General features: G+C 39.5%; 1 protein-coding gene across 1 annotated transcript in view; it reads right to left on the minus strand.

Annotated features, from left to right (window-relative positions):
* The window catches only part of CNTN3 (contactin 3), a 243,292-nt gene that overhangs the window by 105,372 nt on the left and 111,625 nt on the right, over positions 1 to 26,295 (minus strand). The gene's annotated exons all lie outside the window — the stretch shown is intronic.

Raw genomic sequence — 26,295 nt, forward strand, 5'->3', positions numbered from 1 at the left:
CACTTGGTAAACAAATAATGTCAAATTTTATCCTGCCTGCCTTCCCCTCCTAAAATTAGCAAACTGAAACATCCAAGAACATTGAACAGTCCTCAATATTTATTGAGTTAATTACGTTAAAATTATGCTACTATCTCCTACGTCAGGTCCACTATTAGAGTTTTCCTGAACTCTGGGATCAAGGAAAACTAACTTTCCCCAAAGGAACTGTTGTTTTCCTCCTCTGAGATAATGAGGACTAAATAATACTATGCTGCTTTGTTCTAGCTGCCCATATTTTTTAGAAGCAAGTTGTTATTTAAGTATAGTTATTGTGGTTGGTTTATTTGATTCCTTCTTTCGTGGCCCTATTTTCTTTTACAATTCCACTAACCTTACAGCACTGGTTCATACTGTAATGCTTTTCCAAGAGAATCTTTAGAAAATATATGTAATCAAAATCAATTTTAATGAATAACAAGTTCAAAAATGTATTTAAAGCATAATTCCAATGGTGAAGGGTCTTTCTGCTTGGTAGAGGGGGACAGTACATCAATACAAAAATACAATGAGATAATGTGTCAGGACTGGGTGAGAGTTCCTGTTGGTTTCAAGGGAAGGAGTGGTGACATTCTCGGGACTGAAGAACAGGTCTTAAAGAATAGGTGAATATGAAGGGATAAAAGTGCTCCAGGTGGAGGCAAGAGCATGTGCAAGGGGAACAGGGTAAAGGGCAGTTAAGTACCTGATGGAAATGAAACATGACTGTGCCTCTCTTCCACTTTCAAAGCAAATACTGATGATTTCCAAAGGTTAGCAGGTCGATGGCATACTGTGCAGATGTTCAGAAACAATGGTTTGTAATCTTGAACTGATCTTTATGTCATGCTATCATATCAGTAGAGAGTTTCATGAAATTCCACTCAGTCATGTGACAGATCGTGAAATCTAAAGTTGTTTGTTGGATTGTATGAAAAGAAATGTATCTCAAACATCCACTCCACAATTGGCTTCCTGTCTACCCTGATGGTGCTTTCTCTTGCACTAGTGCTAAACAAACCACAGAGTTGAAGAATGCTGGTAAGGTAGGCTTAATGTGTTCTGGGATGGTTAAAACTGACAGCTGTAAAAGCAAATAAACCTTTAGGCTCTTCCCTTGGCTCTAAGTATCCAGTCCCATCCCAACATTCCCCACGGCCCCATAACCTCCCCTTGCTTTAAAGGAAGCAAAGCAATCTTATTCTGCTTTCCAAAGTGTTCTATTTATGAAGTGAATATGACTGTACCTCTCCCTTTAATCCAGGGGGAGTAAAACATCTACTGCTCCCTGACATAATAGACCTTAGCTGGGTATTAGAAAAAGTCAATCTTATTAAACTAGTTTATACTAAAGTGAGAATGGCTGATGGAAAAAAACTGATTCAGAAATCCTAAACTCTAATAAATTCATGAAAGAAAATATTATACAGCAAGAAGAATGTATGAACAACAGCTACATGCAACAACTTGGAATAAATACTATCTATGTAATTTTGACTGAAAATGTTCGATACCAAATAAAACAAGACTGCATTTGTAGTATTTCTTTTAATCCCAAATTAAAATGGATACTACTTAAATATTGTACTATTATTATATTGTTAAAGAAATATTGTGGCAGCTTTGCCTATATGACCTAGTAATGACTGTTAAGAGAAGTAAGGGAAGGATATCAAAATTAAAATCATTTTAAGGCTGCTCCCAAAATGAGCATGAAGAAGTCCATATGCAAGAATCACAGAGTGGACTGTGGTAGACACGGAAGGGTCCCAAGTAGGTCTCACTTGAGAAGAATCTACTGCATGGCACACAGTTACCTGATGGCCTCCAGCCACTAGTGCATGCGTGCTGTGGCTGCACTTCCCCAGGTTGCTACCTGCTAATGGGGCTCCATGGGGGTGTTAATGCTGGCATTCCTGCAGGATTCCTCATAAGGGCAACTACGGCTTGAGGACTCCCCATCAGAAGGGCCACAATATTTTCAGAACTGTGCTGTGCTCTGGCATTCTTCCTGCGCAAGTTTTCCTCCCCTCTCTGTTCAAAGCTATCAGACCTGAATCTCAGTCTGAGTCTCCCTCTACCCATTTCTGCTCGCTCCCCCCTTATCCTTCACAGGCACTTCCTCAGGTCTTTTTTTTTTTTAATGTCTGATTCTCTGATGCCATCTTGTAGTCTCCCTCTTAGGGGACCTGAACTGACATGGTGTTGCTGAAATTGAGTAACACACTCGCCTGGGTATTAAAAATTGCCCCTCCCCTTGGAGGAAATGTCTGTTTTCACTGACGACCTTTCAGATAACTGTCCCTCTCCCCAACCTGCATCAAGATAGTCCCCTCACCTCATCCCCCAAGCTCTTCAAATATACAAACCAATCCCTGGTTGATTCTTAGTACCTGCCCTCCAGACAAGCCCAGATAAGTCAGCACCCCAGAGTCAGTGTAAGCCTATCCTGAGACCACCACCCAATCCCCCCACCCCAACAAGCAAAGAAGGAAAAATTCCACCATTGACAGAAAGTTCATCTTTCTGGGCTAAGTTACTGAGCAGAAGCCTTAAACCACTGGCTTACAATGGCCTATCTATTGGAATATGATGTAACTAGAATAATACAATGGTCTTCCTCCACTATTTCTTCCAAACACATCCTCAGAAAAGTGAGAGAAAAAAAAAAGATCTTTAACTAACAACACAAAAAACTACCTCTAAGGTTTTGAGCTGGAATAAGCAGAAGAAACAGGAAAATTAGGAAGAAAAACCACTCTGGGGATGGAGAAGGTTGTACTGAAAACAGATTCTGAGAATCAGGCAGGTAACCTAGAAGTAAATGCCCAATATGTGGGTAGAGACATAAATACAACTTTAAGAGAGAGCCTGGGCCTAATAAACGTAGGCAGAACAGTGGCACCCAGAAGAAGTCTACCTCCTAATCCCTAAAGTCTGAACATGTTACCTGGTGGGGCAGGAGGGACTCTGAAGATCTGATTAAACTAAGGATGTTGAGATGGGAAGATTATTCTGGATTATTTGGGTGGGCCCAATGTCACCATAAGGGTCCTTATAAGAGGGAAGTCACTGAAAGGACATGTAATGTCAGAAGCAGAAGTTGTAGTCAGAGGAAGATATTTCAAGATGCTAAACTCTTGGTTTGAAAATGAAGGAAGGGGCCGTACGTCCAGGAATGTAGTTGGCTTATAGAAGCTGGAAAAGGCAAGAAAACAGATTTTCCCCTTGAGCCTCCAGAAAGATGACAGACCCGCCAACATCCTGATTTTCCGTCAGGTGAAACTGGTTTTGGACTTTTGGACCTTCAGAACTATGAAAGAATAAATTTGTGCGTTTTAAGCTACTAAATTCATGGTAATGCATTACAGCAGCAATAGGGAAATAATATACATGGCAGAGGCAGTCTGCAGATGTGATCAAGTTGAGAATCTTGAAATGCATCTGGGAGGGCAAAAATGTAATCACAAAGGTCCTTATGAGGAAAAAAGAGAGACGGGAGGGTCAGAACTTTGACTAAGAAAACAGAGAACAGGGTGATGGGATTGCTGGCTGGGGGCCAAGATTGCCAAGGAATGCGGGCAGCCTCTAGAAGCTGCAAAAGTAAGGGAACAAAGCCCTTGATTTTAGCCCACTGAGACTTGTGTTGGACTTGAAGGGGAGCAGAACATACCACCACAAAATATGTCTCTTTGGCATAAAGATCATTTTAAGTTGATTATTTTTAAGAAGGAGCCAACAGAAAAAGCTCTGAAAACTTGACTAGAAGTTACATTTTTTAAAGAGACGTTTACATTTATAAGGGGAATCTCTGTTTGTCAGGATGCCTGTCTCCCTGTACCAGGAAGAAAAGGATGGCTAAACTCTTCTCAATGAAGAAGACAAGAACTTAAATCTGCATAACCACCTTACCCTTGTTTACTGTACTTTTCCTGACCACCTCCCATAACAGGCCTCTTCCTCCCACACCCCAACGTTTTCTTTTCTTTTACATTTAAGGTGGTGGCTTGCGCCATTTCAGTTATCCTGGGTAACGCCTATGTATATATGAAATACACACACACACACACTACATAAATATATAAATATATATATATATTTTTATATATATATGTGGAGAGAGAGAGAGCTTGGAAGGGTAGAGGGAAAATTATTTTTCCTCCTCCACAGGTTTCTGACCTGCAGGACTATAAGATAATAAACCTGTGGCATTTTGAGCCTTGAAATTCATGGTAATTTGTTGCAGTGGCAACAGGAAACTAATACAAATGATGATGACAGCTAACAGTGAAGTGTTCACTATGTATCAGGTACTAAGTGCTGTAGGCACAATTTTCAAAGAAAAGCAAACAATCAAGGACAAAAAAGTGGAGAGAGCCTAAGGAAGAATTAGATTTTACATAATCCGTTTATAAAATCAATACAATTAGGGAGGGGTAATTCCAAAAGTGGTATCAAACTACGATAACCTCAAAGCAAATGAATTAGTGACTGATCGTTCTGTACAAAGATTCAGACCCTTAAAGACGTATGGAAAGAGGGCTTCCCTGGTGGCTCAGTGGTTGAGTCTGCCTGCCGATGCAGGGGACATGGGTTCGTGTCCTGGTCTGGGAAGATCCCATCGTGCCGCGGAGAGGCTGGGCCCGTGAGCCATGGCCGCTGAGCCTGCACGTCCGGAGCCTGTGCTCCGCAACGGGAGAAAAAGACTTATGGAAAGAAATAAAACCTGTAATGAAAGGTACACAGAATTCTGTAGCACTGACCTACGTTTCTTTATAGATTTTCTCACCGAGATGGAAGTTTTATGTCTTAGAGTGAAGAGAGAGATCCGCACTATTTCATGTATTGCTTGCATGTCTTTGTTGAAATATATATGGCATCACTCTGATTGAGAACATTAGAAAATCGTGTGATTTACTGTGTTCTGAATAAGGTAAAAAGTACCTGCCGTAATACTCTCAGAGTTTATTCATCATAAAAATCTGCATTTGCAATAAATGTTAATTGTATACTGCAAAGTAACATATATATCAAATCAGCATTCTTTGGAGACTTTTCAACATCATTTTATGCATGATGATAAATAAAAAGCTATAATAAAAATGATAATTTTATATACTCAAACAAGCTAGGCTTTACAAAACCCTTCCCAACCTCCTGTGTATAATGTGCATAAGCACATTGTCCCAAAACTTCTTGGCTGCTGGGCGTTCTATTAACAATGCTCCATGAATATTGGGAATGTGAAATATTTTTTATTAGAGGACAAAGAGGTTTTACCAATCAAAGCCATAAATTAATAAAATGGAGCACTGAAACTCTGCTTTCTAAAAAGTAATATTTGATGGAGGACATCACTCCTCCAATCACATTCCTTCCTGCGTCACTCAAGTGTAAGGCCAGTCAATTTAACATGAAACATGTCACCTTAGTGTTTACCTGGAAATACATTAATACACATAGTACTGACATTTAAGGGTTTACTTCTAGTTCCATTATAAAATTCTACTATGAGGGGTATCTAATCCTTTGTATAGGCATTTTCTAGAAGAAATTCTGTCAAATAAAATTGCAGTTGGGCAAATTTGTGCAAGTAACTTTGGCAATTTTCTGTGGTGCCAAGTGGGAAGTCTGACCTGCTTTTTAAATATTTAAACATATTTAAGTATGTTTAAATAAAACATATTTAAAAGGGTCTGAGAGCTTGCTTGATGTCATCAAGATTTTTATCTTGATTTTAACTGACTCATACAAGTTGGGAAGGAAATTTTGCTATACAGCTTACACATGACACCACATTGATGGAGGGTCTGGGACACACTCAAAAATCTAAAACGTAGAAAACTGAAGACAATTTAAGTTTCGAAGAAGAACAGACAGATCAATGGTTAGGAATGAAAAGTCTGTACCTCGAAGCAGAAGGGGTCTATCACCACTTCTGTCATTTCAGTGTCTTGTCTTTCAAAAGCTTTTTTGTAAGTTGTTGCTTTGGTGACAATATTATTTATATAGGTTTCCTTGCTTAGCCCATAAAGGTCTGCCTAATCCATTCTGATTCAGAGTACTAACAAGCCGGGCTTGTAAAGGTTCTAAGATTAGGAGAACAATGATCAGGGAGGGAAAACACTGAAGGTGACATTTCTTTCCTCCTTTCATACTTGGGGGACCATGGGTCAGCAAGGAATGACTAGGAGGTCAAGCCCAGACTGCTGCCTGCTTTGTAAACTACATCTTCTGGAACAAACTCACGCACATTCAATTGCTATTGTCTAGGGCTGCTTTCAGGCTGTAAGAGTAGAGTGAGTAGCTTCGACAAAGACTATACGGCCCATGAAGCTTAAAAGATTTATCTGATCTTTTAAGAAAAAGTTTGTTGACTCCTGTTCTAGGTTAATATTATCTCCAGACCAAATTATGAGTTTGGCAATCTTTTAAGATCCCTTGTCTTATTTATTTTTCCTCCTCTTTTCTTTATAGGGCTGTCATGTTGTCCTACCTTTGTGAAAAAATATTTCACAAAGGTCATGCGAGAACGTTAGCCTCTTGTACTCCACATTTCTTTGTTCCTCTCTCTTGCTTTAGTCGCTACCATTAGGGACTACATACCAACCATTCCACTGTGTAATAGAAGCTTCCAAGAAATAATGCAGCCCTGTGCCCACCACTTTTAGTTCTACTATTTTCTTTTAGGAATGGGGAGTATTTTCAGTGGGTACCCACATCTTCCATCACATTCTGACTGGGGTAGGCACTGACATCCTTGTCTCATTTTTAGGCTTCTGCCAGGGAAGCTCCTCTCCTAACAAGGGCCTTCATCTCTCTCCTCGTACCTTGGCTGCTAAAAGTGATACGGTGCCAAAGTGAAGGTCTTTCTTCCGCATTTGTTGAGGCAAAAATGTGTGGTGCCCTCTAGAGGCTATTTGTATTTTTGCTTGTATATACACATTCTTCCTTTCTCTCATGAAGAACATTTATTTATTTATTTTTCCAGTGACCCTCCTCTCTCTCATCCTTAGTTCAAGTTGTTTTGGTGGGATTGTCTCCTTGCTGCAAGGAAATTTCAAGATGAGGAAATTCAAGTAGGAGCTTGACACTCAATACCTGATGCCTAGAAATGATTTGGGGTTAATGCGGAGACGGACTAGCAAAAACATCGGCAAGCCATTTAATGACATACTTCCTTTACAAGGGTGCTAAAGAAGCAAGGCGTTGCTACAGAAAGTGGTTCAGACATTCATTAGAGAAGATGAGATCTAACAAGGACAGGATGGAGTTACCGTGATGCTTTATAAAGACAGGACAAGACCTTCATGCCACAGACCCAAACTGCAGTTACTTATTCCCCAGCTCGTATGAGGACTTGCTGGTATCGAGCTGACACTCAACTCAGGAGGAGCGCCCCAAAATGGCAGATTCAGAACTTAAGGTAAAAGAGACTTTGGGAATATAATGCATTTCTTCTGGGCTTCCTCATTTTTATTATTAAAATGTTCCTTTCCAGAGGAGTTCAGAGACCCTGAAAATGTTAGAAAGTGATTTTAAGATCAGCTCTAAACCCAGATGTTGCCAACACTAGAAGCTTCGCTGCCACCACCTGTTTGTGCAGCTAAAAGAAAATGCTTTGTAATAAACACATTTTTGCACACTGCTACGCTTGATACAATGTGCACTTGGGTGCACACAACTTAAATATATGCCAAATCCTTCTGGCCAGGTTTGCACTTGCTTCATCACTTATACTGAATAATGGACATTTTTTTTATGACTTCAGTGACAGTAAATAACATTTTCTTTTTAAGTGCAGTCCAGGAGAAGTGAAAGAGTCCTACAGCTCATGCGAGTGCTAATTGGAGCCAATTATAATTTGATTGACCTGCCTTGCTTATTAAAATGATATGCAAAATTTACACTGCCCTTGCAAAATGGAAATTTTCTTCACTACAAGCTACCTGTGAGAAGCCCACCCTTTAATGAATCCAAAGGTGGTGCTTCTGGGTTATAACTCACACATGAACTCTCAGAAGCTAATTCCAGAGAGGGATTTCACTGGGTTGCAAATAATACAAAAGAAGTCTACGGAGGGGGAAAATGTGCAATAAAATAAATGAATAATTAAGGGCTAGCGAATAAAGAAGCAGCATCACAATAACTCTGTCCATTCCTCATGAGGTCTCATTTTCTTTTATGAAAATTAAAATGATTTCCTTAAGGAATGTCATGGGGACTTGCTATTTCCCTTCTTGCCATGTGGGTGATTTTTTAAAGCAGAATAAATGTTCATTTTCACTGGTAAATAGAAATGAAGTCATTAGCAGAAGATAAAGTCATTCTGCCAAGTCACAGGGGTCTTCCAAGTGGGGACAACAAATGAGTCCTCAGGAAGCTGGAGAAATTAATATTTCTCCTTCCCTCCCTGTCCAGCCTCCAGAGACACACACAAACGCACACTCAAACCCACACTCTGTCATATACACACACACACAAAGTGGTACTACTACTTAACTATTACTAACATATCAAACTGTTCATCAAAATAGGGTTAAATACCATCTAAAAATGTATTTTAAAATGGATCTTCACCCTTCCCGATCTAGCTCTTCTGAATAACACATTTTAGAAAGTGGTGGTTCCATTATAAATTATACTACTAAAATAGTCCTAAGTCACCTGATTAAAAAAACAAATCAAATAAATCAAACCAAAATCAAATGAGTCCATATCACATAAATATTTGATTATGGAAGGATGTGCAATTATGCCTGAATAACTGAAATGAACATGGTGACAAAAAACAGGGCCCAAAGAAATCAATCACCAGAAGTAATTCCCTTCCTTCAAATCTGTAGGGCTCTATAAATGCCAGTTTCTTTAGGCACTAAAGGATATGCTCTGGAGATTTCACAGCCACCTCAGGTTCAAGTCAAATATAGATAGTAGTTTGCAGGCTTTCAGAAAAGTGACAGATGACAGAGTCAGAAAAATACCTTTTAGACCACTTCACGTTTCCCTGCCTGCTATGCTAAATAACACGTATATAAAGGCATACATCGCTTTATTGAGTTTCACTTTATTTTGCTTCACAGATATCCTATTTTTTCCAAATTGAAAGCTTGTGGCAACCCTGTGTTACCTGTGTCTGTTGGGGCCATTTTTCTAATAGCATTTCCTCACTTCCTGTCTCTGTGTCACATTTTGGTAATTCTTGCAATATTTCAAACTTTTCATTATTATTATATTTATTATGGGCAACTGTGATCACTGATCTTTTATGTTACTACTCTAAGCGTTTAGGGCATCCACATAAGACAGCAAGCTACTGGGGCCCAGGGCAGGCCACCCCAAAATATGCCTCGATGGCATACTGATTATTTTGAATTAAATTAAATGGCCAATGCAAGAGGTACACTCTGAGCCTCTTTTCTATCTCCCTGAAAGCAGGAAATACATTTCTCAGGTGAAAGGTACATTCCCCGTATCTGGAGGTAGAAGGACACCCTTACCACCAGAGACAGGAATCCTGGGCCAAGAGGCCTGTATAAACAAGCCTTGTTCCTTTGTTATTTTACTACCCCAAGCCCACACTTTAAGTTCTTCACTAATGAAGAACCCAAAGCCGAAGTTGCTTTGCCCTGTCATTTCTTCTCAGATTTACTGTTTCTTTTTCCAACACTTATAACAGCTGCTTGTTGTGGCCACTTCTGAGGTCCCATTTCTATGAGACCTTTGTGCACATGAATCAAAATGTGTTTCTTTTCCTCTTGTTATTCTATCTTGTGTCAATTTTATGATTAGTGCAGCCACAAGAACCTAAAAGAGTAGAGGAGGGAAATTTCCCCTACCAGTCTGTGTTCTGACTGCACCACCACCCACCCACCCCGCCATTTGCCCGTCTCTCTCCCTCTTCTCAGGCCTCCTTCTTTCCTGACACACAACAGTATTGAAATTAGGCTAATAACCCTACAACGGACTCTTAGATATTCAAGGGAAAGGAAGAGTCACACGTCTTTCACTCTAAATCAAAAGGGAGAAATGATTAAGCTTAGAGGAAAGCACGTGGCAAGCTGAGACAGGCACAACTTCTTGCACAAGTTAGGAAGTTGTGAAGGCAAAGAAATGGTTCTTGAAGGAAATTATCAGTGCCAGTCCATTGAATACACGGATGATAAAAACCCAAACAGCCTTACTGCTGATATGGAGAACGTTTTTGTGGTCTGGATATAAGATCAAACCAGCCACAATATTCCCTTACGCCAAAGCCTAACCCAGAGCAAGGCTCTAATTTCTCTTATATGCTATGAAGGCTGAGTGAGGTGAGGAAGCTGCAAAAGAAAAGTTTGAAGCTAAAAGAGCTTATTTCAGGAGGTTTAAGGAAAGAAGTCGTCTCCGAAACATAAAAGTGCAAGGTGAAGCAGCAAGGGCTGATGTAGAAGCTACAGCAAGTTATCCAGGGGATTTAGCTAAGATAATAATTTAAAGTGGCTACACTAAACAACAGATTTTCAATGTAGATGAAACAGCCTTATGTTAGAAGAAGATGCCACCTAGGACTTTTACAGTCAGAGAAGAGAAGTCAATGCCTGGCTTCAAATCTTCAAAGGACAGGCTGACTCTCTGGTTAGGGGCTAATGTAGCTGGTGACTTTAGGTTGAAGGCAATGATCATTTACCATTCTGAAGATCCTAGGGCTTAAGAATTATGCTCAATCGACTCTGCCTGTGCTCTATAAAGGGAACAACAAAGCCTAGATGATGGCACATCTGTTTATAACAGGGTTGACTGAATACCTTAAGCCCACTGTTGAGACTTACTGCTCAAAAACAAAGACTCCTTTCAAAATATGACCGCTCCTTGACAATGCACCCAAGAGCTCTGATGGAGATGTACAATGAGATTCATGTTGTTTTCATGCCTGCTAACCCAATGTCCATTCTGCAGCCCACGGATCGAGAAGTAATTTCAACTTTCAAGAATTATTATTTCAGAAATACATTTTGTAAGGCCACAGATGCCATAAGAGTGATTCCTCTGATGGATCTGGGCAAAATCAATTGAAAATCTTCTGGAAAGAATTCACCATTTTAGATGCCATTAAGATTCATGACTCATGAGAAGAGGTCAACATACCAACATAAACGGGAGTTTGGAAGAAGTGGATTCCTACCCTCATGAGTAACTTTGAGGGATTCAAGAGTTCAGTGAGGGAAGTAACTGCAGCTGTGGTGGAAACAGTGCGAGAACTAGAATTAGAAGCCGAGCCTGAAGATGTGACTGAATTGCTGCAATCTCATGATAAAACTTTAACAGATGAAGAGTCGCTCCTTATGGATAAGCAAAGAAATTCGTTTCTTGAGAAGAAATCTACTCCTGGTGAAGATATTGTAAAGACTGTTGAAACAACAACAAAAGATTTAGAGTATTACATAAGCTTGGTTGATGTAGGGTTTGAGAAGTCTGACTCCAATTTTGATAGGAAGTTCTACTGTGGGTAAAATGCTATCAAGCAGTACTGCATGCTACAAAGAAACCATCCTTGAAAAGAAGAGCCAATTGATGAGGCAAACTTCATTAAGAACAAACTGCCACAGCCAACCCAACCTTCACCAACCACCGCCCTGATCGGTGAGCAGCCATCAGCATCGACGCAAGACCCTCCACCAGCAAAGAGATGATGACTCACTGAAGACTCAAGACGATGGCTGGCATTTCTTAGCAATAAAATGTTTTTAAATTAAGGTTAAAACTTTTTTTTTTTTAAGAAATAAAGCTAGGACTCCCCTAGAGGTCCAGTGGTTAAGACTCCACACTTCCACTGCAGGGGGCGTGGGTCCGACCCCTGGTCGGGGAACTAAGATCCCGCATGCCGCGCAGTGCGGCCAAAAAAAAAACAACAACAAAGTTAGTAGAAATAAAGCTATTGCACACTTAATAAACTATAGCTTAGTACAAACGTATCTTTTGTATGTACTGGGAAACCAAAAAACTCGTGTGATTCACTTTATTGCACTATTTGCTTATTGTGGTGATCTGGACCAAACCCGCAGTATCTCTGAGGTCTGCCTCTAGGCACTTCTACTGACAATTGTCCCTAAAATGCAGTAAATTTTATGGTTACTAACTTTAATTAATTTCTTTCCTTTTGCTTTTTTCAAAAAAGAAACAATGATAACAGAAGTGTTAAAGAGCACTGGCTCTTTCTTTTTGGCTCTAAATATATTTACCGGAAACAACACGAAGAAATAAAAAACCACCATCTGCTCACTCTTTCAGACATTTCTCTACAAAGCGCTTCTAATAAAGGAGACAGGTTTCCTCTTGAAAAGGAACGGCAGCAATCACGTGAGTATTCTTCAGCCAACATGATGAAAAGCTTTTCTTTCCAAGAAGCAAATATGTAGATCCTCAGTATAAAAGCATTAGATCTGGCCTTGATCAAAGTCAAGAATAAACTTATCTAGAAATTTTAACGTGCTTGACATAAATGTTCATTGATCCTCTTTCAACAAGAGGGATACTGAACTTCATTCCTTTAACTTCTAATTCAATATTACATCTTCTTTTTATATTTATATTTATTATTGCTTTTTTTTTTTTTTTTTTTTGTGGTACGCAGGCCTCTCACTGTTGTGGCCTCTCCCGTGGCAGAGCACAGGCTCCGGACGCGCAGGCTCAGCGGCCACGGCTCACGGGCCCAGCCGCTCCGCGGCACGTGGGATCTTCCCGGACCGGGGCACGAACCCGCGTCCCTTGCATCGGCAGGCAGACTCTCAACCACTGCGCCACCAGGGAAGCCCCAATATTGCATTTTTATTTTCAGAATAAATTCATATTAAACAAGTTGTCCTGCTGATTTACCCTGCTTACTTTGATTCTTTTCCCTTTACATTACCTGAGGTGATATAAAGATCTCTTCTGCCAATTACATTTCAGCAGTTAATGTCCCGTTATAAGCAAGAGGAATGCATCTGTTTTACTGTGTATCTAGTTACTGTGTGGGATGCCCGTCCGCTGCTTCTAGACAGTTTTGCTGTCTTTTTTGAGACCATATGTCGTACAAGCCTCTTGGAATTATTGAAACTGCTCATATTTGCTTTACCACGTTTTCCTTCAACAACATATCTTCTGGGACACTTAGGAGCATGTTTATTTCTCTCATTCCTTTATTTTATTAATTCAACTAGTTGACCTTCAACTGGCACGCAATGAAGGACTTTTCTAGCTTTCAATGTGAATGTGTTAAATCAAAGAGGACTTGGCGCACCATGTTCCAGATCAGAGCTATATTTTATTTCTGTCGACTATAGACACTTACAATACTTGGGCTCTGATAAAAATAATAAATTTTATCACTTTTCTTCGGAGAAAGATTTTCAAATTCCAGTTAGAGAATCTCTTTTTGCACCACTTGTTCACCAGAGAACATGTAAGAAGGCAATATGATGGGTCTTAGCCCTAAGGATTCGGTCATCAACCCCTAGGTCCCAGGTGACTTGTAATGGTTACAGTTACACGGCACATGGAACCTGTTCTGTCCTTTCTCCAAATTTCCTTTCAGCCTCTTATACATGAAGATATGAAGGGAAGATTCTCTATTTCTTAACAAGGAGAAGCAGCAAATATAACGTGGATAATGGAACCTAAAAAAGCCTGAAGTACTGTTTAAGGACATAACACTGTTTGACCAAGCTGTCTCTCTGACTGGAAGAACAGCATGAAATAAGTTTATGGGGGCATGTTTTTTTTTTTTTTGTGGTATGCAGGCCTCTCACTGTTGTGGCCTCTCCCGTTGCGGAACACAGGCTCCGGACGCACAGGCTCAGCAGCCATGGCTCACGGGCCCAGCCGCTCCGCAGCATGTGGGATCTTCCCGGACCGGGGCACGAACCCATGTCCCCTGCATCGGCAGGCGGACTCTTAACCACTGCACCACCAGGGAAGCCCATGGGGGCATCTTTGAAAGAAAGAAGTACTTCTGCATTGAGTCTCAGGATTTGAGGTTTAAACTTGACTTTCTCTCATCCTAGGTACGTGCCTTCGGTAAATTCACTTAAAATCTCTGGTCTCAGTTTCTTCTCTTATATGAAAAATGACAGGGTCGCGTAAGATTGCCCTGGATGCCAACCTGTGGGTTGTATGAGATTGCCCTGGTTGCTAACCTATAGGATATGGGTTCTTTGGGAATTGTGGAATTGCCATAAGATTAGAGAATCCACATGCATCTACTTGATGGGAGAGACCAAACAAACTTCACATTACAAAATATATAAACAGATCCTGCTGTTTAAAATGTGAGAGCCATACTGTGATTAACAAAAACATATATTCAATTAAGAAGTGTTACTGAAGTCACTGTGACTTTTGGGTATCATGTACTTTCTCTCTCAAAAATACAAAAAGCAACAGAAATAGCTGAGTACTTACTGCGAGCCAGATACTGCTCTTAGCAACTTAAACATATTACCTTATTTAATCTTCACAAAAGTCTATGAGGCAAGTACTATTAACATACATTTTACACAGACGAGGCAACTAAGACAATTAAGGAAGTCCCAGGTAATAAGTAATGTTAGAAGGATTCGAATCCAGGCAATGTGGAACAAAAGCTAACCCACTACACAGGGCTGTCTTCTCTGTGTAGTGTCTAAATAATGTGACAATAGTAAAATTTTGACAGTTAAGAGGAATCGATAAATTCAAAAGGGTTGAAGACTATTGGTGTTTCAGATTCCTTTTATCCCTTAAATATTCTCCTTTACAGGTTTTATTTTAAGAAAAGACAGTCTAGGGTAGAGGTTAAAAACAAAAGTTATTGGCAAAAACAAACAAACAACAGCAATAAACCATGACTGAGATCCATCCCTGGTTCTGGTACCTAAAGCTACGTAACCAAGGGACAAGGCTCTTTTCTTCTCCACGTCTCAGTTTCCTTGTTTGTAATATAAAGATAATAGTAGTACCTACCCCATAGTTTTGGTTGTGGATTAACTAAGAGATACATACAAAGTATTTACAGACATGCATGACAATTAGTGAGGGTTCAATAAATGTTTGTGGCTATTGTTTTGCTGTTGTTTGACTGTCCTCTGTGGGGATCCTACAAAGAAGTTAAACATGCAAAACGCAGGTTTTGTGGAGGAAGCAGAGAGGCAGGACCGCATAACACAGACACTGCAGCCCATCCAGATCCAAGCAGGAAAGATGTCATTTTCACTGCAGATCTAGGGAGCAGATCAAACCAACTGGAAGTGCTTAAGGCGCTGGTAGCAGAGGGCAAGGCAAACAGGGCTCAAACAGGTGTCTATGCTTTATGGACAGTGAGAAGCTCTAAAATGAGACCGTGCACGAAGATATTTGACTCCTATCACCAGCTAGGTTGAGCGATGGGAGTTGCTTGTGGACAGTGTTTTGATGTACTTTTAGGAGACACTGAGATATGCACTGCTGGATATAATTACTATCACGTATGAAAAACAGAACGGGAACTTGGCAAGAATAAAGTTTCCTCAAACAAAAGAATGGACAGAACTGGACAGAGCAGATTAAAATCATTATATAGCACAACCAAGATTAAAGTTTACTCTGAAGAGAAAATATAAGCCAAGGTAAGTGTGCTGAAAAAAATCATCTGGTCTCACTTGAAAAGAAAGGTAATAGGAGCAAATACTGATGCGGAGAAATATTCAAAATGCAAGCATGACAAAATGCAGCATCCTTTCTGCTCAATTAATTAGATGAGCTAAGTGTGCCACAAAAGCGAGGCTTCACGGTACAGGTGGTGTCAAGTGAGCTGCGGAGTGGGTACGCTGCTCTGCAGAGTGCTGAAAGCTAGCAATGAATTGGAGTTCTATTTCTAACTTGCTCTTGGAATATTTCCATATGGGAATAATCATTTCTAAATATCAACTGACTGTCTGTAATCTTAAGTCAAAGAAGTACCTCCTGACATCTCTATGAGGATATTGAGAGAAGGTTTTGCCTTTAGAATTGCAAGGGCTGTTAATTAAATGCTCATCGGTGTGCCATTGTTTTGAGATGTATACAGATATTAAATGAAAATGAGAACAGAGGGAATTCCCTAGCGCTCCAGTGGTTAGGACTCAGCGCTCTCACCGCGAGGGCCTGGGTTTGACCCCTGGTGGGGGATCCCACAAGCCACATGGTGCGGCCAAAAAAAAACAGTGGTTAAAGGGACTTCCCTGGTGGCGCAGTGGTTAAGAATCTGCCTGCCAATGCAGGGGACACAGGTTCGAGCCCTGGTCTGGGAAGATCCCACATGCCACGGAGCAACTAAGCCCGTGAGCCACAACTACTGAGCCCGTGTGCCACAACTACTGAAGCCCACACGCCTAGAGCCCGTGCTCCGCAACAAGAGAAGCCACCGCAATGAGAAGCCCGTGCGCCGCAACGAAGAGAAGCCCCCGCTCGCCGCAACTAGAGAAAACCCGCGTGCAGCAACAAAGACCCAAGGTAGCCAAAAAGATATTAAATAAATAAATAAATAAAAGTAAAATGAGAACAGGTCCCCATCCCACTCAACTTGTGAACCTTGATGATGACATAATGACACAGGTAGGAAAAGAAACAATTTATAGTTAATATTCTAATATCATACACATAAAATGGGACCCCAGTAATTAAGAATGTTCTCTACTTTCCTTTAGCTGATGAATTGTCATCCTGGGGTTAAAGGGAGAATGTTTAAAGGCAGATGATCAGGCCAAATTAGTTCTCCCGGCTGACAGGTGAGTCAGGATGGTTTATTCTAGGCTCTCTGAATAGCCAGAAAATAGCCCATCCCAGTGCCAAGATGGTTTCTGATAAAAACCATATCGCTGAATTAAAATTAGCCTAGTGTTCCTCAAAAGGTAGGCACCTAACAGATAGTAAAAAACAAATAAATGAATATGGACAAATTTTAAAAGGAACATGAATTTAAATAAAAGTCTACATTGCAAATGTTTATGAGAACTTAACACGTTAGAAGTTTACTGAGTATATTAAACATCTTGGAAATATTAATTATATAATTTTTATGATCAGATACATTCAAACTGAGTGGCTGTCAAATCACTGATTTTAGCATTTCAAGTATTTTAAATATGGCTCAAAAAATCAGTGTCAGAAAAAGTATAGCATATGAATACTCAGAGATGTTTCATAATTGTTTTAAAAAGGAAAAGAAAGAAACATACACAGAAAATAGCTTTTACAACCCAGTAGTATATTTATCTTTATTAAAAACTTTCCTACCCCCCAAAATTTTTAAAATAAATCCTAATTTTTATATTTAACAAGTGTTTCCTGAAAAGTTATACTCTAAGGGGCAGCTAAAATAGTCTTTGGATACACAATATAGGTTACCCATTTTTCTTCACAGGACATCTCACAAAATTGCCTACAGGCACACAGGCAAGAGAAAACTGACTGGCCTTTACAATCTCAACAAAGAAAGTACTCTTGTAGGCCACGTGGCAGAAAGTCCTGGATAAAATCAGGGAAATCAGATTTTATAAGGATTTATCCTTTACTTACACTTACTTCAGAGAAAAGGATGGCTAGTCCATCAGACGCTCCTTTTTTCATCTCTTAGGTTAGTTACCAAGTTTTAGTTTGATTATTGAAGCTAATTCCCTCTGTTTTCTATATTAGAGATCAATATACATACTCTTGGCAGTTATCCCAAACAACTGATTAATTTTGCAGTTTGGATTCAGTCTGTTAACGTGAAGCTTCAACTGACTTTGTATGCAAGTTATTGGCAGAAGAAATTAAGGCATCTAAAATATAATTTTAGCCATTAAAACTATTGACCCTTATCTCTCAACTATTGTATGTTAAAGTAGATACCTTACAGATAAACTTATGGAATTACATTAGCTTTAACATTTGCAGGAAGACTAAATTAAATTAAATTACCCTGATATTGTCACTGAATTAACAGGCTGGATTCAATTTGAGAAGTTAACACGTTGCTCTATAAAGGAAGAGTCTACTAGGTTACATGAGAGGAAACAGGTATCCCCCTTTCTCATGGGACGAGTATTTCTGACTCTTATAGTCTATTTAAAAACCACTTCTTACAAATATGTTAAAAAAAAATAACTCACATAAGGGCCATGACTTTATTTTTGTGCTTCATGCTATGCTCTGAGAAGTAGTATGTACATGAGAAGAGTATCTCTTAGTAATTTTAATCCCATTTTACTGATGAGAGTATTGAGGCCCATAAAGGTTAAGTGAGATCTCATACATAGTAAGGGAGGAAAGCAAAGATGAACCGAGCCTGGTCCCCAAGTCCCTGCTCTTAAAATCTAAGCAGCTTCGCACCCACTAACTCAGACTTGCCACCATAATCCCTTTTTCCTCTTTAATCCAAGCTCTGTTCTAAATGCCAAAGATAAAAGAGAGAAATTGAAGGCCTAAAATTTAGATTCCGAGCCTAATGACTTGGAAGGAAACCTTATTATTCTCTCTGAAATAAATAAGGCACTCCTGGAAGAAGTAATTAAGATTCCGGGGAACAAGCATGATAATAACTTGTAGGAGTCAACATACACCCCTACCTTTCTTCAGATCTCTTCTTTTAAACTGATCCCCTATTCACATGTCTCCCCTCTCACTGTAGCTAAATGGTACCAGGAATTATATGCAATGATCTTCAAAAAGTACTTTGTGAAGTACTAGGAACAAAATCGTCATTTATTAGCCAAGTTGATCTCATTAAGGAGCATCACTCTGACCGTCGACGTACAGCTGTAACAGAGCTGGATTCCCAGATCCCTCAGTACTTGACCTGGGTGGGACAGAGGCCCAGAATGCCAGCTTTTGTTAAAGGGTTTGACTAAATAGAAGAAAAATGTTAAACAGCCCTAACAGCGCGCCATTTTATACTTTCTCTCTCTGCTGAGAGTCTGCTTTTTTCAGAGAAAAGGCTATTTCATGACAGAATAATTGGTTCTGATTCCACAGTTTTCTATGTCAATGTTCTTTCTTCCATGAGGCCCCAAGAAAGCTTTGAGCTGCATCGTGAAAAAAAAAAAATTCAAGCAATAGACTCAACCCATTTGGGAGCTCCACAGCCCAGTCTAAAAATTAGGCACCAGAAACAAAGCAGAAGTCACAGAAGGAAAGGAGTCCTTCCTCCGAGAATTGCACAAGGTCACTGTCATCACTGTCATGAACAGACCAACCTCAGCGGGCCAGGCAACGTGGGCCAGCCTGACGCCTCCCCTAGTGTACAGTATCCACCCACCCACCTGTTCTTCAGATCCCTGCTTAACACTTACAGACGCTTTCCCGACACAAATTACACCATTATAAAGGTGGTAATGGGATAACAATAAGAGTCAGGTTTAGCAGTGTTCAGACAAATGGGTAAACATAACTGAGCCATCAGAGTTATGTTACAAACGTTAATTTAGGCAAAAAGGTAGGATTATTAAGGCATCGTGTGCTCTGAAAGTATTCCCTTTCACATTTATTAGTTTCTCTGCCACGACTCTATTTATCAAAGTATAATAAGAGCCCATTCGTGGTCATGAATTACGGGAGATGGGTCTTAACCAGAGGAATTAAACACGTAACAGCCTGTGATATGAATGAAGGTGTTTTAATAACTTTGGGTTTGGCAGCCCAATAAAACATTATGATCATCTTGGGATTCACGCTGAAGTTAGCAGCCCTGTTTAATGCAAACAGGCTCCACACGAATAATCTATCCTTGCCTAACTACGTTTCCTCCTTAAAATGATATGGGTTCAGGTTAAAGAACATATGAAGGCATATCATTATCATAGACATAAAATTGCTAAGAATGTGGACATTGTGTAAACAGTAAATATGTTTCCTGGGTTGGGAGGCTGTATTAAGTAGTGCTCAAGAGGATCAACTCTGACTCTGCTGCCCATCAACTACATGACCTTGAGCAAGGTCTCCTTACTTACTATCTCTGAGCTTCCATGTCCTTATCTGTGAAATGGAGAAAATAATGCCCTGACCTTTATGAGGCTGTTGTGAAGATTACATAACTTAATATACCTCCGTGGCTCAAATTAAATGCTCAATAAATGTTAGCTATTAGTATAGTTTATTCCTTGTATTATTATTTTGCACTCTCCTACTGGATTTGTGAGAAAGACAGTGCCCTCCAATTTCGATGACAATTGTTATGTGACTTTACTCATGTAAGTAGAGATCAGCTGTGGAATGACAAAGAGGGGATGAAAAGGAATGGAAAAAGGGACAAAGAGGAAGTAAGAGGGAGGGGGAAGTGAGGAAGGAGAGAGGGCAGAAAAAAAGGACAGAGTCTAAACCAGGGTCTAGGAATGTAGAGTATTTAATTCAGGGGGATTAATTAAAAAGCATTACTCTAATGGAGAGGGCCGTGCTTGGGCCAAGGAGGGTTACCGGTGGAGAGAATTAGAGGTGACAAGGCAAGGGGAGAAGGCCCATGGCTCTCCTTGTTCTACTGACACCTCCTCCCTCCTCATCCTTTCTTTCCTTCCTTCCTTATTTATTTTCCTCCTTTTTCCCCCTTTCTGCTTCCCTCTTACCCTCCATCCCTCCCACGCTCCCTCTCTCCTTCCTTCTTTCCTTCATTCACCCAAGAAACGTTTATTCAGGAGTCATTAAACCCTTAGAACATCATAAAAGTGCATTCTACATAAACCTCAACAACAAAAACCAAAGGACTAGGTATCAGGCAGAGAGGGTATTGCATAGGCGATCAAGACAGAGAGAATCCAGTGACAGTATATGTGTCAGTGTATAGTAACTAACAAGTTAGAGGAATTCTCTGTTCTCAGGGAGCCTATATTTTAGTAGTGGAAGATACTCTATTAATTAACAAACACAAAAATTTATATCAGAATCATATCATTTGATGAGAGCTGCTATGAGCAAAGTGTCAGAAGGTGCAAGAGAGAGAACTCCTTTGGACAGGGTGCTCAGCAGCAGGGTTTAATTCCCTAATTTTTGAATTGAGATTTAGCATTCATCCACAGAGTGCACCATTCTAAGTGCACAACAGGGTGAGTCTTTACATTTGTATATACCTGTGCAACTATCACCAAGATCAAAGTCCAGAACATGCTCAGAGATTTGGTTTATGTACTTTAGTTTTTCATAAATGATACTGTGTTATATATCTAACTCTCTTAATTTTTTTTTCACCAGGCACTATTTTAACACCTATCTCTACTGCACCTTCTACCTGTGCCTTCTAACTTCTGTACATACTCTGTGATGGGCATCAACCACATGTCTACTTATCCTCTAACTCAGTAATGGGTCCAAGGTTGCTTCCAACATTCCAGACATCTAAAGAATACTGAAAGGAACATCCTCAAACATGAATGCTTACTGAACTATATGATCTTTTTCAGTTCCTGAGTAGAAGCAGAAAGTTGCTCTCTGAATCTACAAGAAGAATAATTTGACCAGTGCCTGACTTCTTTACAGAACGCACACCACTCCGTGCTCCCACCAGCAGTTCACATCTGTTTTTTAAATTTAACATGCTCTGACATCTCAGAATTTAGAGAATCTTTTCACACAACTCTAAAACTTCTGAATTTCCTCCTCTTAAATTCATCCTTCCTTCCCTGGGGCGTGTTTTTCAAAGTGTGTGGCTGTCCCTTTCTTGATGATTTGCAAGAATAGTATTATTAAGGAGGTAACACTTAAGCTGAGATGTGATTGACAGGGAGGAGAAGGCAGAGGGTACATCCTAGACAATGGCTGTCAGGCAGGACTGAGGCTGCTGTGTACAAGGAACAGGGAAGACCACCAGTGTGGCTGGAACACAGTGGGAAAGGAGGCAAGGGAGGCAGATGAGGTCTGAGAGGGAGAAAGGGCCAGAAGTAGCCTGTGATTCAAAATCTGCCAGACAGCGCAGAGTTTTCCTGTTCCATGTGCAGAATTTTTAATGCTGAACCTGACCTTTTACCCGCCATCAATAAATGAAGAATGGCAAGCACAACTGTAGCTGATGTGCCTCTGAGAGTTCAGTAATACAAGTAGATCAACAATTGTGATTCGAAGCACTTAGAGCACCATAAAAGTACATTCTATAAAAATCTCAGTAGCAAAGAGGTAAAAGATTACATATCAGGTAGAGGAGAATTTGTGTAGCAGAATAAGACACATCACTGAGAGAGCTCAGAAAATAGCTTACTCCTCACAGGAAAAGCTAAAAAGAATAATAATAATACACTTATTTCATTAGACCAGTCTGTGGAGATGTTCATCTCAAATTACTATTGAAATGAGTCTACACAAGGTAAGGGATTTTGAGATTTAAGTTTAAGGACAAACTGTTCTCATTTTTTAAGTAAAAACTCAAAGGGTAGCAAGTTAATAACTATAAAATACAAAGAAAAAAAAAAAAAGCCGGCAACTGACTAGTGGGAACATTATAGTCTTAAAAAAATATATCAACTTTTCAGATGTTAACTAAGCACACTGCAATAGAAAAATAATGTGATTCAGAAGCAATATACACTAAGGCTCTTGGAAAACAGAAACAGAAGACTTATTAATCTGGTACAGAGCAAAATGACAAAGGATCTGTTAATTGAGTGACACGTGACATTGGGACACGTGACACCCAACCTCAATTTGTCTGTTTGGCCAGCAGTAAAAAGTCATTCTGAAGATGATGACGAGCATGGTAAAACAAAAAGAAACAAAGAACAGCAGACATGGAGGAAAGTATATTTATGTTTACCTTGACATAAATAAAATTTTTCAAATGTTAATAGGGAAGTTAGTCTCTATTTTTAGTCATTTGATTTGGAAAGACAGTGTGGAATAACACAGCTAGGGTGAAACTACTTTTTAAGCTTTAGCAATAAATGTTAAAATAACCATCACAATTAAGAAAACCTTTGATTCCTCTCTAATCTTTATTGGTGGCTTCTAATTTTAAAAGAAGATATGAATTTAATCACTCCTTGTTACTCTGCTGTGATGATCAGTAATTTGATATGCACGGAAGTGCTTTGAACTCACAGAAAGAGTCTGTAAACATAGAACTCTCGTTCTTTCAAATAAATAAATACATGGAAAATGTTTAACATGCAACGAAAATGATATATATGTTAACAAAGTTATAAGATAAAAATGCAAATAATATAAATTGGTATAATGATCAAAACAAGTGAAATTAACTGAATAGCCTGGGAAGTCTAGATTAGATAATACTTGCTTACACAGGCCTATAATGTTTATTCCGTTTCCCTGCAAACTGTTTATGTCCTTTTCTGTTTCTCCTACTGGACTCTAAGCGTCTCACAGCAGGAACATCGTCCTCACCTCCGTGGCCCCAGAGTGTGGGATGGTGTAAGAGGTCAGCAGATGTACGAACTCGTGCACTTGAACTGCTGTACCCAATGAGCAACTGAGGGAAAGGCACGTGTTTTGAAGAACAAAACCAAGATTGACTTGATTCAGCTCTTCTGTAATCATGGGTATGTTAAACATTCATCACTGCCTGCTATACTTCTACACACGCGCGCGCGCGCGCTCGCACGTACACACGGAAATTAGGAAGACTCTGAAATTAGAGCAAGACATACTTGAGTCTGACTCCCAATAAGCACAGATTTATTAAACATTTATGATAGTGTCTCGTATTTAGTAAAGGTTATATAAGTGCTTGATTTATTAAAACAAAAACCAATCGAGGCCATCCCATGCTGGCTATTACCACGTCAATCCTGGGCAACTTATTTTACTGCTTTGAGCCTGGGTTTCCTTATCTGAAAAATGGAATACTTCTTACTTCACAGGGCTTTTGTCAGGAGTAAAATATGAAAATGAATAGAAAAGTATTTAGCATGCAGGTGTTCAAAAAACATTACTTCTTTTCTCTACTGCTTCTGTCTACACTTTAAAACCTGATACAGCTCAACTGCTGTGATGTGTGTCTCTAATTTTACTCTTAAATAGGTTACTATTGGTATAGTGTGTTTCGATGATGAGAAGTCATACAGTAAGAGAGGTGTTACAGCGTTAGGTAAAGGTGAAACATCAGTCCCTTGCTAACCTGTGGGTTCCACCCGTCTACCCCCAGAACAATTTGTAAAAGCCTCCATTCACTGCTTATCATGTGGCTTATAAGTCTCTTTACTACCTGCTTCTCCATTTCTAGACTACAGGAGCAGCATCAGTGCAACAGTGACGTCTCCTTTACTTTTATATCCTTTGAGCCCAGCGTAGAGTAAGATAAATGCTTGCTGAATTAAATGAACAAGTGATACTGGAGGAGCATCAAAAACTCACGAGCAGTCTGCTTATGCCTGGCTGTATAACACAAATGAAAAAGTTAAACTGCTCTGGACAGAGACTTATAACTGGGTCTTAAAAGGTTAAAAATAAATTTCTGAATGATGTGTCTAATTAAAATTTGTCAGTAAATTTTACACAGAGTCTCCAAATTAACATAAGGCTCTTCTTTTCTCCTTCAAAGATCCCATAACTTTTTTCTTTCAACTTTCCCATTTGTTTATCTTCAAACAGGAGGTGTTCATAATCATCTCCATTTAACAGATGGGAACACTGAAGTTCAGAGATGCTGTGAAATTGCTTTCTCCAACAGGGGCACCATCCCAGGTGGCGTCACGATAGAAGTCCTAGATCTTTCATTTAGAATCCGCTTCCGAGTAATTAACACATTTTCTTTAGCCTGCAAAATAATCACCCTTTGTAGAGCTCCAGTGTGGAAAATTTTTATCTGGGAAAGACTTATTTCGGAAAGCTTTATATGAGCTTGCAATTGCAGGCCATTGTGAAAATCACCATGCCATTTCAGGCTTAAAAGTGTAGTTGTGATCAACAATTCTCTGCAACCATGGTAACGCGATGTGCCCCTTTCTAGCTGTTTACCTTAAAGAATTAGAGGACTATTTAAGGATTAAGATTACCATGCATGCTAAACTAGGTGACCTTACAAAGGATAAGATAAAAGCCCTGGGTTCTCACCTTTGTAAATGAGTGCTAGTGATTACTTTGGGTTACACAGGTATATATGAAAATTTAATTTCTTGGGAACTATTTATAGGTTATAGGAATCCAGCAATAACTATGACATATTACGAAATGATTTGCATACCAAGGGGAACTTTACTATATTTGTTTCCATAAATTTGTGGACCAGTGTTTAGTACCAGTTATGAGATCAGAGCAAAGAAGGAGTCCTTCTATTGTGAATTTCTAAATAAGAAGACATTCAGAATTTTGACTACTTCTATTAAATATATATTAATGCTCATGTAAGACGAGGAGAGAAGAAAAACTCAAGAGGGATAAACTTGTGACCTTGTAATAGAAAAATGCACCTTAACTGACAGGTTATATGTGCCTGTCTACTAAGAGACCAACTCAGTTATTAATGAAAATATCAAAAAACGCTCATGCATTTTGGTTCCACCGCTTACAAAGATCCAATTTAATTAACTCTTGAAGCTCAATCACTACACTAGATGAGGTCTTCTTTAACCACAACTTTTTAACTGTTTATACTAAAAGAGATTCTAACTGTCCTTACTGTAACCAAATTAGTTTTCATAAATCTTGTGCTCAAGATCAAAAAGAGAATATAGGAAACCAGTATTTACAGAAACATTTTTTTACCAACTCACCTGTAGGCCACAGATCTTTAATCCATCTAGTTGAATTTGAATGTTTTATTCATATTCTCATTCATTCTCCTCTCCCCACCCGCCCCCGGCCCCAGTTATCTGACACAAGCTGATTTAGGGGCCTAATTAAACATTAAAAAATTTGTAAGAACCATTTTAAGTATTTGTAAGAACTATTCTAAAATGTATGACACACTTCTTTCTCTTAGTATACTGAGTCTGAGGAACTTAATTTAACTCTTATGGCATAAGCATTCATTAACATAACATAATAAACTGATGCTAAGAGATGCTCCAGGGAGCCATAGGGATGGAGTTGAAGACACTGTGATGAATGCTCCCCAAGCCTCTCCTCTCCCTCATCTTGTCACCTCCACACACCCTACATCTCTGCTACTCAGTGAGTTATTTTTCCAGAATAGCCCGTTCTTCTAACCACCCCCATCTTTCTTCAAGAGTTAAGCTTTTATAGCAGCATTTTATATCTACTTTTAAGCAACAGGCTTTGGTTGGGAAAACTCTTATGAATGAAGCCCATCTTCTCCTAAGAATAAACTTTGCAAAAGATACAAGGTCTGTTATGTTTCTTAGACTGAAGGGTATGGGCCCCAGGAGCAGAAGCTTGGCTTCTGGGGATATG

Source organism: Delphinapterus leucas, chromosome 10 (genome assembly GCF_059928025.1).
Source record: "Delphinapterus leucas isolate spDelLeu-1000000601 "Yukka" chromosome 10, BTC_Dleu_Yukka2, whole genome shotgun sequence".
In the NCBI taxonomy this organism is placed as follows: domain Eukaryota; kingdom Metazoa; phylum Chordata; class Mammalia; order Artiodactyla; family Monodontidae; genus Delphinapterus; species Delphinapterus leucas.